The sequence below is a fragment of the Rattus norvegicus genome, chromosome 5 (assembly GCF_036323735.1).
Source record: "Rattus norvegicus strain BN/NHsdMcwi chromosome 5, GRCr8, whole genome shotgun sequence".
NCBI lineage: Eukaryota > Metazoa > Chordata > Mammalia > Rodentia > Muridae > Rattus > Rattus norvegicus.
In genome coordinates this window covers 80,179,599-80,196,559 of record NC_086023.1, presented here as the reverse complement: position 1 = coordinate 80,196,559, position 16,961 = coordinate 80,179,599, and positions in this window count along the sequence as shown.

The window sequence follows — 16,961 nt, the reverse complement described above, 5'->3', positions numbered from 1 at the left end:
TTAATTATGCTTTTATCTCTTCCCTCCCAATATCTACTTATCTGCAATTACAATGAAAAGAGGATTAGCTGTTTCACTTAAGTCTTCATACTATGCCACGGGATGGAAGACTCGAAAAGGGTGAGAAAAACTCACTTGCAATTGTGTGCAAAATATTGAATTGATCAAAGTACATGCACAGGTTGGTTTTTCTACTAAGCTTCCAGTTAGAGCAATATTTATGACACACATTACTTACCACAGCCTTGACAGAGAACTCAAGTACGTGTCTGCAGATGGATGAATTGATAAAGACCTGTAGCACACATGGTATGTCACAGTGCAGAGGAGTTTCCAGTCACACAACACCCCTATCATCTGTACGATATTCATGACCATAAATGTCATAAGAGTAAGTACACTAAGCGAGACAGAGAATGAAAAGTAGCATGTATGGTTGTGGTTAGAATATGGAGAGACAATGGAGTAAAGAGGTCATCACAGAATGCAGAGGTAGAGAAAGGCAGGATGGGAAAGTTTCAAACTAACATATAGAATGGCAATTACACTTAATTATATTATATTGCTTACTTAATACCAGTGAAGAGCAGAGTTAATATACAGTAACTGTGTGTCAATGAAAATGTTAACCACCTAAACTTTGGTAATCATTTCACATCTCCACATAACAAAATATCATGAGTACGGTAAAAGTATGCATTTTAAGTCCCAAAGAAAAGGTATTTGAAAATATTCTTGCTTTTGCAAAGGCTTTAAAGGTATTTCATGACCTAAGCTAGTAATAAGGACTCCCACTCAAATTATATGGTTTTGAATTTCAAACAGCATCCTTGTTCTTTGCTTAATTCTCTTTTACCTACTGAAACAATTCCACACGCATGATTTCTTCCTCAGATGACCTTTAACTTCAGGTAGACTGAATTCCTTCAGAAAGCATAATTAGATACTTATTTCTCCTTGAATTTTCTTGCTGTCATGTTAGCAGGTATCGAATTGTATAGTCGCTGGTTTAAATTGAATTGAAATTGTGTAAAATTTGGCCAGTAAAATGTTATTGAACTATCCCTGCATCCCTGGGATAAGTCTACTTGACCATGATGGATGATCTTTTTGATGTGTTCTTATAGTCTATATTTTATATTCAATATTCTAGTGTACTGTGTTCTATGCTCCATATTCTGTATGTTGCATCTGTTTTCTGTATTCTATATTCTATATTCTACATTCTATACTCAGTATTATCCTTTGACAATTATAGTTTTAAAAGATTATATTAGCGTTCTATATTCTGTATTCAGCATTTTGTGTTCTATGTTCTATATTCTATAATCTATATTCTATGTTCTATTTTGTATTTTGTATACTGTATGCTTTCTATATCATCTATTCTATATTCTACATTCTACTTCTATATTTTATATTCTATGTTCTATTTTTATATTCTATATTACATATTCAATGTTCTAGAATCTATACTGTATTATAAATATATTTTATATCATTATATTCCATTTCTATATTATAATAGTATATTCTATTGTGTATTCTCTATTATATCTTCTATATTCCATAATCTATATTCTATAATCCAGATCCTATATTCTGTATTTAAATTCTATATTCTTTATTCTGTATCTTGTATTCTGTAATATGTGTTCTGTGTTCAGTGTTCTTTATTGTGTGCTGTATTCCCTCTTCTATAAACTCTATAAATTTTGTATTCTATATTCTATATTCTATATTCTGTACTCTGTATTCTATATTCAAATTCTATATTTTGTATTCTGTATTCTATATTCTTTGTACGATGTTCTATATGTCATATATTTTATATTTTAGTCTATAATCTATATTTTAAATCTGACATTCTATATTCTTGCATTTTATAGTCTATGTTGTATATTCTTTTTTTTATTAACTTGAGTATTTCTTATATACATTTCGAGTGTTATTCCCTTTCCCGGTATCCGGGCAACCATCCCCCTCCCCCCTCCCCTTCCTTATGGGTGTTCCCCTCGCAACCCTCCCCCCCATTGCCGCCCTCCCCCCACCAGTCTAGTTCACTGGGGGTTCAGTCTTAGCAGGACCCAGGGCTTCCCCTTCCACTGGTGCTCTTACTAGGATATTCATTGCTACCTATGAGGTCAGAGTCCAGGGTCAGTCCATGTATAGTCTTTAGGTAGTGGCTTAGTCCCTGGAAGCTCTGGTTGCTTGGCATTGTTGTACATAAGGGGTCTCGAGCCCCTTCAAGCTCTTCCAGTTCTTTCTCTGATTCCTTCAATGGGGGTTCTATTCTCAGTTCAGTGGTATGCTGCTGGTATTCGCCTCTCTATTTGCTGTATTCTGGCTGTGTCTCTCAGGAGCTATCTACATCCGGCTGCTGTCGGTCTGCACTTCTTTGCTTCATCCATCTTGTCTAATTGGGTGGCTGTATATGTATGGGCCACATGTGGGGCAGGCTCTGAATGGGTGTTCCTTCAGTCTCTGTTTTAATCTTTGCCTCTCTCTTCCCTGCCAAGGGTATTCTTGTTCCCCTTTTAAAGAAGGAGTGAAGCATTCATATTTTGATCATCCGTCTTGAGTTTCATTTGTTCTAGGCATCTGGGGTAATTCAAGCATTTGGGCTAATAGCCACTTATCAATGAGTGCATACCATGTATGTATTTCTGTGATTGGGTTAGCTCACTCAGGATGATGTTTTCCAGTTCCAACCATTTGCCTACGAATTTCATAAAGCCGTTGTTTTTGATAGCTGAGTAATATTCCATTGTGTAGATGTACCACATTTTCTGTATCCATTCCTCTGTTGAAGAGCATCTGGGTTCTTTCCAGCTTCTGGCTATTATAAATAAGGCTGCAATGAACATAGTGGAGCACGTGTCTTTTTTATATGTTGGGGCATCTTTTGGGTATATGCCCAAGAGAGGTATAGCTGGATCTTCAGGCAGTTCAATGTCCAATTTTCTGAGGATCCTCCAGACTGATTTCCAGAATGGTTGTACCAGTTTGCAACCCCACCAACAATGGAGGAGTGTTCCTCTTTCTCCGCATCCTCGCCAGCATCTGCTGTCCCCTGAGTTTTTGATCTTAGTCATTCTCACTGGTGTGAAGTGAAATCTCAGGGTTGTTTTGATTTGCATTTCCCTTATGACTAAAGATGTTGAACATTTCGTTAGGTGTTTCTCAGCCATTCGGCATTCCTCAGCTGTGAATTGTTTGTTTAGCACTGAACCCCATTTTTAATAGGGTTATTTTTCTCCCTGCGGTCTAACTTCTTGAGTTCTTTGTATATTTTGGATATAAGGCCTCTATCTGTTGTAGGATTGGTAAAGATCTTTTCCCAATCTGTTGGTTGCCATTTTGTCCTAACCACAGTGTCCTTTGCCTTACAGAAGCTTTGCAGTTTTATGAGATCCCATTTGTCGATTCTTGATCTTAGAGCATAAGCCATTGGTGTTTTGTTCAGGAAATTTTTTCCAGTGCCCATGTGTTCCAGATGCTTCCCTAGTTTTTCTTCTATTAGTTTGAGTGTGTCTGGTTTGATGTGGAGGTCCTTGATCCACTTGGACTTAAGCTTTGTACAGGGTGATAAGCATGGATCAATCTGCATTCTTCTACATATTGACCTCCAGTTGAACCAGCACCATTTGCTGAAAATGCTATCTTTTTTCCATTGGATGGTTTTGGCTCCTTTGTCAAAAATCAAGTGACCATAGGTGTGTGGGTTCATTTCTGGATCTTCAATTCTATTCCATTGGTCTATCTGTCTGTCTCTGTACCAATACCATGCAGTTTTTATCACTATTGCTCTGTAATACTGCTTGAGTTCAGGGATAGTGATTCCCCCTGAAGTCCTTTTATTGTTGAGGATAGTTTTAGCTATCCTGGGTTTTTTGTTATTCCAGATGAATTTGCAAATTGTTCTGTCTAACTCTTTGAAGAATTGGATTGGTATTTTGATGGGGATTGCATTGAATCTGTAGATCGCTTTTGGTAAAATGGCCATTTTTACTATATTAATCCTGCCAATCCATGAGCATGGGAGATCTTTCCATCTTCTGAGGTCTTCTTCAATTTCCTTCTTCAGTGTCTTGAAGTTCTTATTGTACAGATCTTTTACTTGCTTGGTTAAAGTCACACCGAGGTACTTTATATTATTTGGGTCTATTATGAAGGGTGTCGTTTCCCTAATTTCTTTCTCGGTTTGTTTCTCTTTTGTATAGAGGAAGGCAACTGATTTATTTGAGTTAATTTTATACCCAGCCACTTTGCTGAAGTTGTTTATCAGCTTTAGTAGTTCTCTGGTGGAACTTTTGGTATCACTTAAATATACTATCATATCATCTGCAAATAGTGATATTTTGACTTCTTCTTTTTCGATCTGTATCCCCTTGACCTCCTTTTGTTGTCTGATTGCTCTGGCTAGAACTTCAAGAACTATATTGAATAAGTAGGGAGAGAGTGGGCAGCCTTGTCTAGTCCCTGATTTTAGTGGGATTGCTTCAAGTTTCTCTCTATTTAGTTTAATGTTAGCAAGTGGTTTGCTGTATATGGCTTTTACTATGTTCAGGTATGGGCCTTGAATTCCTATTCTTTCCAGGACTTTTATCATGAAGGGGTGTTGAATTTTGTCAAATGCTTTCTCAGCGTCTAATGAAATGATCATGTGGTTTTGTTCTTTCAGTTTGTTTATATAATGGATCACGTTGATGGTCTTCCGTATATTAAACCATCCCTGCATGCCTGGGATGAAGCCTACCTGGTCATGGTGGATGATTGTTTTGATGTGCTCTTGGATTCGGTTTGCCAGAATTTTGTTGAGTATCTTTGCGTCGATATTCATAAGGGAAATTGGTCTGAAGTTCTCTTTCTTTGTTGTGTCTTTGTGTGGTTTAGGTATAAGAGTAATTGTGGCTTCGTAGAAGGTATTCGGTAGTGATCCATCCGTTTCAATTTTGTGGAATAATTTGGATAATATTGGTATGAGGTCTTCTATGAAGGTTTGATAGAATTCTGCACTAAACCTGTCTGGACCTGGGCTCTTTTTGGTTGGGAGACCTTTAATGACTGCTTCTATTTCCTTAGGAGTTATGGGGTTGTTTAACTGGATTATCTGTTCCTGATTTAACTTCGGTACCTGGTCTAGGAAATTGTCCATTTCCTGAAGATTTTCAAGTTTTGTTGAATATAGGTTTTTATAGTAAGATCTGATGATTTTTTGAATTTCCTCTGAATCTGTTGTTATGTCTCCCTTTTCATTTCTGATTTTGTTAATTTGGACGCACTCTCTGTGTCCTCTCGTTAGACTGGCTAAGGGTTTATCTATCTTGTTGATTTTCTCAAAGAACCAACTTTTGGTTCTGTTGATTCTTTCTATGGTCCTTTTTGTTTCTACTTGGTTGATTTCTGCTCTGAGTTTCATTATTTCCTGCCTTCTACTACTCCTGGGTGTATTTGCTTCTTTTTGTTCTAGAGCTTTTAGGTGTGCTGTCAATTTGGTGACATATGCTCTTTCCTGTTTCTTTCTGCAGGCACTCAGAGCTATGAGTTTTCCTCTTAGCACAGCTTTCATTGTGTCCCATAAGTTTGGGTATGTTGTACCTTCATTTTCATTAAATTCTAAAAAGTCTTTAATTTCTTTCTTTATTTCTTCCTTGACCAGGTTATCATTGAGTAGAGCATTGTTCAATTACCAAGTATATGTGGGCATTCTTCCTTGATTGTTATTGAAGACCAGTTTTAGGCCGTGGTGGTCTGATAGCACGCATGGGATTATTTCTATCTTTCTGTACCTGTTGAGGCCCATTTTTTGACCAATTATATAGTCAATTTTGGATAAAGTACCATGAGGAGCTGAGAAGAAGGTATATCCTTTTGCTTTAGGATAGAATGTTCTATAAATATCCGTTAAGTCCATTTGGCTCATGACTTCTCTTAGTCTGTCTACATCTCTGTTTAATTTCTGTTTCCATGATCTGTCCATTGATGAGAGTGGGGTGTTGAAATCTCCCACTATTATTGTGTGAGGTGCAATGTGTGTTTTGAGCTTTAGTAAGGTTACTTTTACACATGTAGGTGCCCTTGTATTTGGGGCATAGATATTTAGGATTGAGAGTTCATCTTGGTGGATTTTTCCTTTGATGAATATGAAGTGTCCTTCCTTATCTTTTTTGATGACTTTTAGTTGAAAATTGATTTTATTTGATATTAGAATGGCTACTCCAGCTTGCTTCTTCTGACCATTTGCTTGGAAAATTGTTTTCCAGCCTTTCACTCTGAGGTAATGTCTGTCTTTGTCTCTCAAGTGTGTTTCCTGTAGGCAGCAGAATGCAGGGTCCTCGTTGCGTATCCAGTTTGTTAATCTATGTCTTTTTATTGGGGAGTTGAGGCCATTTATGTTGAGAGATATTAAGGAATAGTGATTATTGCTTCCCGTTATATTCATATTTGGATGTGAGGTTATGTTTGTGTGCCTTCATTCTCTTTCTTTTGTTGCCAAGACAATTAGTTTCTTGCTTCTTCTAGGGTATAGCTTGCCTCCTTATGTTGGGCTTTACCATTTATTATCCTTTGTAGTGCTGGATTTGTAGAAAGATATTGTGTAAATTTGGTTTTGTCATGGAATATCTTGGTTTCTCCATCTATGTTAATTGAGAGTTTTGCAGGATACAGTAACCTGGGCTGGCATTTGTGTTCTCTTAGGGTCTGTATGACATCAGTCCAGGATCTTCTGGCCTTCATAGTTTCTGGCCAGAAGTCTGGTGTGATTCTGATAGGTCTGCCTTTATATGTTACTTGACATTTTTCCCTTACTGCTTTTAATATTCTTTCTTTATTTTGTGGGTTAGGTGTTTTGACTATTATGTGACGGGAGGTGTTTCTTTTCTGGTCCAATCTATTTGGAGTTCTGTAGGCTTCTTGTATGCCTATGGGTATCTCTTTTTTTAGGTTAGGGAAGTTTTCTTCTATGATTTTGTTGAAGATATTTACTGGTCCTTTGAGCTGGGAGTCTTCACTCTCTTCTATACCTATTATCCTTAGGTTTGATCTTCTCATTGAGTCCTGGATTTCCTGTATGTTTTGGACCAGTAGCTTTTTCCGCTTTACATTATCTTTGACAGTTGAGTCAATGATTTCTATGGAATCTTCTGCTCCTGAGATTCTCTCTTCCATCTCCTGTATTCTGTTGGTGAAGCTTGTATCTACAGTTCCTTGTCTCTTCTTTTGGTTTTCTATATCCAGGGTTGTTTCCATGTGTTCTTTCTTGATTGCTTCTATTTCCATTTTTAGTTCCTTCAACTGTTTGATTGTGTTTTCCTGGAATTCTTTCAGGGATTTTTGCGATTCTTTCAGGGATTTTTGTGATTCCTCTCTGTAGGCTTCTACTTGTTTATTAATGTTTTCCTGTGTTTCCCTAAGGGAGTTCTTCATGTCTTTCTTGAAGTCCTCCAGCATCATGATCAAATATGATTTTGAAACTAGATCTTGCTTTTCTGGTGTGTTTGGATATTCCATGTTTGTTTTGGTGGGAGAATTGGGCTCCGATGATGCCATGTAGTCTTGGTTTCTGTTGCTTGGGTTCCTGCGCTTGCCTCTCGCCATCAGATTATCTCTAGTGTTACTTTGTTCTGCTATTTCTGACAGTGGCTAGACTGTCCTATAAGCCTGTGTGTCAGGAGTGCTGTAGACCTGTTTTCCTCTCTTTCAGTCAGTTATGGGGACAGAGTGTTCTGCTTTCGGGCGTGTAGTTTTCCTCTCTACAGGTCTTCAGCTGTTCCTGTGGGCCTGTGTCTTGAGTTCACCAGGCAGCTTTCTTGCAGCAGAAATGTTGGTCTTACCTGTGGTCCCAAGGCTCAAGTTCACTCGCGGGGTGCTGCCCACGGGCTCTCTGTGGCGGCAGCAACCAGGAATACCTGCGCCGCCCCTTCCGGGAGCTTCAGTGCACCAGGGTTCCAAATGGCCTTTGGTGTTTTCCTCTGTTGTCCGAGATGTGTATTCAGAGTGCAGTCTCTTCTGGTTTCCCAGGCGTGTCTGCCTCTCTGAGGGTTTAGCTCTCCCTCACACGGGATTTGGGGGCAGAGAACTGTTTATCCGGTCTGTTTCCTGCAGGTTCCGGCGGTGTCTCAGGCAGGTGTCCTGCCGCTCCTGGGCCCTCCCCCACGGGAGCCCAGAGGCCTTATACAGTTTCCTCTTGGGCCAGGGATGTGGGCAGGGGTGAGCAGTGTTGGTGGTCTCTTCCGCTCTGCAGCCTTAGGAGTGCCCACCAGACCAGGTGGTGAGGTCTCTTTCCCACAGGGTCTGGGAGCAGAGAGCTGCTGCGGGCCGGGATCCGCGGGTGTGGGACTTCCGGTAAACACAGGACATGCCCGGTCCTAGAGGAATCTGCCTCTGTGTCCCGATTTCACCAGGCAGCTTTCTTGCCGCAGACAAGTTGGTCTTACCTGTGGTCCCGAGGCTCAAGTTCGCTCGCGGGGTGCTGCCCACGGGCTCTCTGTGGCGGCAGCAACCAGGAATACCTGCGCCGCCCCTTCCGGGAGCTTCAGTGCACCAGGGTTCCAGATGGCCTTTGGTGTTTTCCTCTGTTGTCCGAGATGTGTATGCAGAGTGCAGTCTCTTCTGGTTTCCCAGGCGTGTCTGCCTCTCTGAGGGTTTAGCTCTCCCTCACATGGGATTTGGGGGCAGAACTGTTTATCCGGTCTGTTTCCTTCAGGTTCCGGCGGTGTCTCAGGCAGGTGTCCTGCCGCTCCTGGGCCCTCCCCCAGGGGAGCCCAGAGGCCTTATACAGTTTCCTCTTGGGCCAGGGATGTGGGCAGGGGTGGGTAGTGTTGGTGGTCTCTTCCGCTCTGCAGCCTTAGGAGTGCCCACCTGACCAGGCGGTGAGGTCTCTTTCCCACAGGGTCTGGGAGCAGAGAGCTGCTGCGGGCCGGGATCCGAGGGATGTCTACCATTTCTTATGAGCAGGAAATCATGATCCCAGACAAGGCCCAGTCTCTAAGTTGGATGGAGAAGAGGAGCGATGTTCTTCAGGAAAGGTGAATAAGGACAGCCCAAGTAGTCTGCACAGACTCAAGAAAACGGGAACCAGTGCAATAAGTCTTTAGTTTCTTGGTGGTAAGCTTGGAATTCTTCAAAGAGTAATTTGAAAACTTTCATTAGGGCTGGGGATACAGCTCAGAATAGAGAGTGATTTCTCACAAGGACCTAGATTGATCCCCAATATGTAAAAAAATTTTTTTCTTAAAAGTGCCGGGTTTTTGTCTCTTAACCAGGAACTAGTAGAAACAACACCCGAATCTCCCACGAGAAAAGGAATTCACAGTACAGACGTTTTCTTACCTTGGAGATTCTAATTATCACCTTCTCCTGTAAACCTGTCCACATGAGCAGCTTGCCACAAGCTTTTATTTCATGGAGAAGAAAAGAATGGGTGAATGGAACCACTTAATTACTCCTTAAATCACTGCTTGGATGTGGTAGTTACCCGCTGTAGCGCACTTTCAAAGGGTCAGAGCGAGTCGCCTGGCTCAGGGGTAGGCATGCATAATCTCTTTATAGAAGAGGTGCAGCAATTCCAAATGACATGCTACAGGGTAGACTGAGATTCATGGTCTTCCATAAGGAGCAAGAGTATAGTCAGTCACCATTCTGACAGTGGTAGGGAGAAAGCTGAAATCCAGGGCTCAGTAGCCTGAAGTCACCTCCCTCACCTAGCCCTTTCCCTACTGTATACTTATTGCTTAGCCTCCAGAAGACTCTTCAATGTTCAATCTTGTTCCTCTTCACCATATTTAAAAAAGAATCCTCAATTTTCCCTGTCCTCTCCCTGAACACCAGTTCCCTAATTGTCATATTTTCTCATAATAAATTTAGACATTCTTAGATCAGTCTCTTTTCTGAATCTCTGGAGATGGTGGACACTCCTAATAATTTTGTTTCCTTCCATTGCCTACAAAACTCCTCATACCCCTGCTCTGTAAGTATCCATCCATCTTTAGTCCCTGGGATGATTTCAATGAGATATCCCCCCATAGTCTCAGGCATTTGAGACATCACCCAGTTGGTGGGTGTTTTCATTAGGGCTGGCCCAACTGCGTTTGTGCCACACACAAAGGTATGGCCTGTTTCCTACTTACAGTTCAAGATGTGACTTTCAGCTTCCTGCTCTGTGACGGGCCCTTGCTGCCATGCCTCCCTGTCATGACTGTAGACAGAGAGATATCTCTCTGTAACCATCTGCCCCCTGTTGTCACTGTCATGGCATTTTATCACAGCAATATGAAAGTAACTAATGCAATCACTCTATAGTTAACCTTCTTGCCCTCTAGTGCCCTTGTTAATGGTTGTCAACTTTAAGTTCTTGCTGTGTCTTTATTTTTTTCATCTTTATTAACTTGAGTATTTCTAATTTACATTTCGATTGTATTCCCCTTCCCGGTTTCTGGTCCAACATCCCCCTAGTCCCTCCCCCTCCTCTTCTATATGGACTTCCCCTCCCCATCCTCCCCTCATTACCACCCACCCCCCAACAATCTCGTTCAATGTGGGTTCAGTCTTGACAGGAACAAGGGCTTCCCCTTCCACTGGTGCTCTTACTAGGCTATTCATTGCTACCTATGAGGTTGGAGCCCAGGGTCAGCCCATGTATGGTCTTTGGGTAGTGGCTTAGTCCCTGGATTTCTGTGTCTTTAAATGGATGAGTTATCAGCTCCCCTTACTTTGCTGATGGTTCCTTAATGTCATGTGTCCTGGTGTTCTAGTCCTCTATTGCATCTTTCCAAAAGATCTCCCAGTATGTAAATACAAGCTAATTTTTCTAGACTGGCGGCTTCTAGGTGGACATCTCCGACGTCTTTGTCATACCTTCTTATTGGAGTGGCTTGTAGGAAATTCAGCCATAGAAAGTCTCATACTTATTAGTCAGAGGCTCCCTTAACCCTCTCTGCTTTTGACCTGTGTTCCCTGATCCTCTTGTCAAGTCCCATTTGTTGGTTTTTCTTAGTTGTCACTGACACGACACGAATCAGGCCTGTCTTATCTCTAAGACTAGTACTTAGCAGGGTTTAACGAGTCCACGTTCCCTGATTCTCGCAGTACAGATGTGTCACTCATAAGCATTACCTGCACTTGCAGGTCCCAGTGAGCCCATGCCTCAGTTTCTGAAGTGACATTTGGTTTCTCTTAAAATTCAGGTCCCAGTTGCTGTCTCAAATTAAGAAAATTATTTTCCTGAGAAGGGGGATACACACACCTCTGATCTTGGCACTTTGGAGGCTTAGGCAGAGAGATCTATGTGAGTTTGAGGCCAGCCTGGACTACAGAGTGAGTTCCAGGATAGCCAGGGCTATACAAAGAAATCCTGCCTTGAAAAACAAGAAAAAAGCAAGAAAGGAAGAGAAAATGATTTCAAAGTTAAGCAATTATTAGTGCCGTGGTATGATTTTGTCGAGTAGTAGGACTGTGATTCCCAAAACCTTCATAGTGAAGTTGTCTTTTCATACTTTCTGTCTTTTGGGGGAGTGGATACCCATTGTGACAGCTCCATCCATCCCTGTAGGAAGTTGGTTATGGGGCTAGAGAGATGGCTCAGTTTGTAAAGTACTGGCCTCATGAGCATGACCCTGAGTTCAGCCCTTCAACCTCCATGTAAGAAGCTGTGTCTGGAGGTGCACACCTGTAATCTGGCACCAAGGTGGTGGAGACCGGAGCTGGGACTTGTTGGCCAGTGTGTCTAGCCAACTGGTGAGCTGTTTGGTGAGAAACCTTGTTGCAAACCTAAGATGAAGAAAACAGTCAGGAGTGGCTTGATGACAAACTGGCATGCACATGCATGGGCATGTGGATATGTGCACACATCCAGATGAACATGTGTACACACGGGCAAAGTTTGTTTTAATCTTACATGTCAAGAGAACGGTGTAACTCTTGATTACTTCCTTTTAAGAAGGAAATTTGTCCCTGTCTTCCCCATCATCACTGGGTATCAGAAGATGGAGAGTCCTGCTGCCCAGAGAGTCCTGCTCATCTCTCTATCCCAGGGTGTGAGTCTTGAGTCACTGGGTGAAAGAGTGGCTCCAGTTCAGCTTTTCTGGACTCCCCCTTCTATGGTATATTTCCACCAAACACTCTCTCTCTCTCTCTCTCTCTCTCTCTCTCTCTCTCTCTCTCACACACACACACACACACACACACACACACACACACAAACACACACATATGTATTTCTATTATGTATCCCTGACTGGTCTGGAACTCTGCCTCATGTATGCTGGGATTAAAGATGTGTGCCACTATAGTTTACCCCAAACCAGCATCTCCTAAATGCCCTCCATAAAAGCGAGAATTCCCGTCATCCATTCAGATGCTCTGATTTTCTGCATAGAAACTGGAGTGGCTATTCACTCTTACTATGTTTCTCTCTTTAAATGTTTAAAACTCTTACCTCAGATGATTTCTCCATTCCATTTCTATGCAGAGAGCTGGTAAGGGAGTAGGCTGAGAGAAGAAGAGCGTTCCTAAATGTACATTTTTCAATTGGGCAATGTGTAGGAAAAAGAACATGAGCAAGTGTTCGGGCCATGAATCAACTTGAAACTGGCCATCACCTGTTGGAATGGTGACAGGATCAAAGGCATGCATTCCACAAGTCACGGGGAAAACAGGTGGACACCCCCTGTAAACCCAGATGGTAAAGCATCTCCCAAGTGAGTTGCTAGGCATTTCATGACTTTGCAAAAGCATCAGGGAACTTAGAGGAACCATGGAGTTGTTGGTTGTTAGTAAGAATGTCCTTGGTACATTGCTCATGGAAGAGAAGGGAGGAGCAGTGCCCTTCGTAGCGCCCCAGTCATCTGCTGACTCTTCAGTTCTCCTTGGAAGATGTGTTCTGTTTTAGTTTATTTTAGGTAGCCTTAGTAAAATTAGAGGGATTTATTGAAGAGGCAAAAGTACACCTCTTACAACCCAAGGGTAGAGACTTTAGCCAGATTCCACCAGGAACAAGAACTGGAAACTTAGAGGTCACAGGGAAGTGAAACTATGCACACTATGTTCTTGAGAACAAGTAGTCCTACATTTCTGCTTCTTTCTGTGTGTGGGTAAGTAGGATAAGTATGGCTTTTATAACACTTACATCATGGCATCCTAAATTTAATCACAGTGGGGAGACTAGTAATGCTTTGCTATGTAGGCCCGGCTGACCTCAAATTTATGAAAAGTTATTTCAGCCTCCCGTGTACTGGGAATAATAGGCATGTGCCACCATACCTGGCATAACCACAAATCTGTTTTTTAACTTAATGCATTGTTTGTTCAATATTCCTTGTGTGTATTTCATCTTCTACCCTAAGGTTACAAGATCATGTTTCTAAGCAGCCAACTCTTTCAGTTGTCTTTTCCCTGGTTTACTGTAGCTTTCTTTCCATTTGGTCCAAGAGGACAGAGACAGTCCTTCCTGACACTTATTTTATTATTGGGATGTTAGGGTGGTACATATTCAACCCCACCAAGGAGGGCATCTCTTTAGGAAACTTATAACGAAGTTCATTGGGGGTGCAGAAACTCACAAGAATCTCTCATCAATTCTATTCTAGAGGTCCAACAAAATGGTGCACAGACGGAGGGGAAGCAGAAATTCCAAAGGAATCTCACTACAGAAGTGATATTCAGGAAGAAAACTTCAAATAGTAAGAAAAGCAGTGAGTGTACTTTGTTGGAGTAGAAAAATGACCATTCAAAACGCGATTCTTCTGAAAAAAGATTGCATATTTCCAATTTGTATGGGAAGAACTTGAATCAGAATTTAGACTTACCCAGTCGGATTATAATCTCTGCGAAAAAGAAACCCGATACAATTTATGAATATAGAAAATCACTCAGCCATTCTGCATCCGATGTGAACAGAGATGAGATTTCAACTAGAAAGAAATGTGACAAGTCACCCAACAGTAAATTGTTTGGTAAAGGTGACAAAAACCAAACAGGCAAGCAATGTGAGAAAGTATGCCGTCATAGCGTGTCCCATACCAAGGAAGACAAAATTCATACCGGGGAGAAACGGAAATCACCCTGCCATAGTCCACCTAAATCCAACAAGGCTCCAGGCTCTGGGAAACCTTATGAATGTAATCAATGTGGGAAGGTCCTCAGCCATAAACAGGGGCTCCTTGACCATCAAAAACTTTTAAAGACAGGGTACAGTGCTCCTGAAAAACAGTACTTGTGTTAACACACACACACACACACACACACACACACACACACACACACACCCATTTGGGAAAGTGGTAATTAGAGCAACAAACAGTAAAATACAATAATTCATGAACTTTTTAGGCATGTGCTTAGCCACCACAATTAGTATTTAATTTGCATTTATGCTTACTGCATACTACCGCCTGTGTAAAATACAGGTGAGGGTATCCTCCGGTATCGTGTAGCTTTCTTTGTTAGTGTCCTTGTTAGCTTCTGAATTAATAGAAAACTCTGGGGAGTTGCTTTGTTGTTTTGTTTGAGACAGAAAAAACAGCCTGGAATTTTTTATGTAGACCAGGCTGACCTGGAACATGTTATGTAGACCGGGATTGCCTTGAACTCACAGAGATGTGCCTGTCTCTGCCTCCCAAGTGCTAGAATTAAAGACTTCAATAGAAAGTCCTTGAGATCAGGAATCCAAGTAGGCATACTCTGTAAAATACAACTCTCAAGACAAAAGTTTAGAATCGAGATATCTTTTGGTTTGATTCTCCTGAATAAATTTTTCAGGCAGTCTACCTCTATCAAATCTGATCAGTATGACTCTGTGAGGTTTCCAGAGCCTAATCACACTTTTAAAAAAAACACAAAGACAAAATCTTTCTCCCAAAATACTGTGTTCCTTAGTCTGAAACCAGAAAAGCTTGTATCTTGCACTCTCTCCCAGAGTAATAATATAACCATAAAACTCAAAGTCACACCCATCATGAAGACTAAAGAATTTTTTAAAGAGGAAGTAAGCTAAACAATGAGCCTGATAGGCTTTTGTACTCTGGGATATCAGGAAATTAACCCAAAATTCTCGTGGAGCCCACGTTAAGAGAATCTGAGCTTCCTGTGGTGGTAGATATCAAAAGTAACCACAAACCCTTGCTAGCCGGCATCAATGAGCCATATGGCCTTTAGCGGGGTAATTCATAAAACAAACCAAATACCTTTTATCAATTCCAGTATCAATAAGCAACCCATCAAACCAGGAATTTAGCCCAAAATATCTCAATCTGTCAAACTCTCTACCCGGAGCCACAGATTTTTATTTTACCTTAATAACTTCTATAATATATGCCTGCATTCACTCTCCCTGGTGTTACAAACCTTAATCACAACTCTCTACTTCGAGGTAGTGACTAATTTTTCCCTATCTAAGTTCCGAACCATAGATGAAAATCACCACATGATTCGAGTAATCTTTTTCCTCTCCTTAAAACAAACTTAAACAGCTTCTATCAATTCTAATACCAATAAATAACTTAAAACTCAGGAATTTAACCCAAAATATATCCATCTGTTAAGCTCTCTACCTGGAGCCACAGATTTTTCCTTAACCTTAATAACTTCTAAAATATATGCCTGAATTCACTCTCCCTGGTGTTACAGACATTAATCACAACTATCTACTTGGTTGTAGTGACTAATTTTTCCCTAAGTTCTGAACAGCTGGCAATGTGTTGTAGTGAAGGCTACTTGTTATATCGTTTAAGTACAGAAATCAGATTGTTGAACAGTGTAAATAGTATGTTCTCACTGTGGACAAAGACTGTGTATGTGTGTCTGTCTTTTTATGCCTCTGTGTACATGTATATGCACTTATACCGATATATTTGTATATGAATAGACTTGGTTTGTTAACCTCAAAGAAAATAGTGGCTACCACTGAACACAGGAGTGCAGCATGGATGTCTGACATTTTTATCATGTACATGAGACTTATTCAAATATATATCACATTAAAATACTTTTAAATGTACAAATTAACACAGTTTAAAAATACAGCCGAGTCTATTCCACAGTGCTATTTGACAAAGTGACCTGAGATTTATATACTCATTTATGAGCAACAAGTTTGAAGTATGGCATTAAACCTTGATATTCATGAAGACTTTCTTGTAGAACACAGATTTTGTTAATATGACTCATAATTGTAACTACTTTATTTCTCTTGTTTGCTATTAAAAACTAAGAATGGATTCTTGTTGCAGATGAGTTTCTATTTCATATTCAGAATGCTAATTCACAAGTGTCTTAGCCGAGGATTTCAGCTGTATTGCGACAAATGCCTCCACACCCTGTTCTTACCCAGTAGCAGATACCTCTGCTCACTGAGCTTCTCACAGAGTCTGCTTCAGAATGCTTGGCGAGGAAGCATTCCAGAAGGTTCTGTACAGCAGCATGATTCTGTTTTCAAGAGACCTGTCTGCCATTGCAAACCATTAGCTAGGTTCTATTGCTGATAAGACACCATGACTAAAAGCAAAGGGTTCATTTCATCTGGTAGCTTAGAGCTCACCATCCAGGGAATTCAAGGCAGGAACCAAGAGATAAGAGGTCATAGAGGAGTACTGCTTACTGGCTTGCTTCTCATAGCATGCTCCACCTGCTTTCTTGTACATTAGGACTGTCAGCCCAGGGTGACCTCTCCAATAGTGAGCTGGGCAGCGTTCTCAAGCCAACCGTCAAACAAGAAAGTGCACCACAGGCTTTCCCACGTACCCTTCTAGCAGGAGCATTTTCTCAGTTGACATCCCCTCACACATCATAATCCCAACTCGGGAAACTGGTCTAAGATTATGTCTCTGAAGCAAGCTTACAAAATACACTCTTGGGCTGGAGATGGCTTGGTCATTAAAGGATAATCTCACAACCAGAGGAAGAAACATTCAGTTCCCAGCACCCACAGCAGTCTCTCCAGTCAAAACAAAGTGAAACAAAAC